Source organism: Fragaria vesca, linkage group LG6 (assembly GCF_000184155.1).
Source record: "Fragaria vesca subsp. vesca linkage group LG6, FraVesHawaii_1.0, whole genome shotgun sequence".
NCBI classification, from domain to species: domain Eukaryota; kingdom Viridiplantae; phylum Streptophyta; class Magnoliopsida; order Rosales; family Rosaceae; genus Fragaria; species Fragaria vesca.
Genome location: NC_020496.1, coordinates 13,460,391 through 13,461,129, shown reverse-complemented (window position 1 = coordinate 13,461,129; position 739 = coordinate 13,460,391).

Here is a 739-nt window from a genome sequence, read left to right as displayed (position 1 = left end):
ATGGAACTTCATCTCTTAACACATATTTGTCATCTTGCTTTAGACAAACAACGGATCTCTCTTTAGAGCAAAGACCTTGACTAATCATGGGAGTATATGTAGGCCTCACTAGTTATAGAGCGCCTAAGCCGATTGATCATCAATACAGTCATCGAGTGCCTTATCGAGACTGTGTCTTCCCAAGATCTTTTTCTTCGGATGTTGATACATATTGGCATCTCTTGATCCATCAAGAGTCCATGTAAATCCGGAATGAACACGCAAAGGCATAATTCACCATATCCCTTCCAAATCAAGTAGAGTTCATGTGTGTTTCAATACATTTAGCAAACGCATGCTCCTGTGGTTTGGAGCAACTTGATTTGGATGAATGAAGTCTGTTTAAGATCTTCATGTATATCTCTGATCCCATAGAGACGTTATTATGACCACATTCATAGGCTGCATGTTCAGTTAGTCGGAAACTACCAAACTGACAAAGTAGTGGAGTTCAATGACATCCATTACGAGAGTATATCTCATCGTAGTCGACCTAGTGCGTGTTAGTGAGAGACCTTGCGCCATAAGGTGAGTCTAAGCTCTTGTTCTCACTATGCTATCTAACAAAGGTATAGTTGATAGGGTTTAGCTTGCGGTGTCGGCATCACCTGCCCAAGGACCTATCTCTTTGTTAATGCTGGATCGCATCTTTCCATTAGGCCAATCAACTAAGTTGATATCCATCAACGAAGGGTGGTTC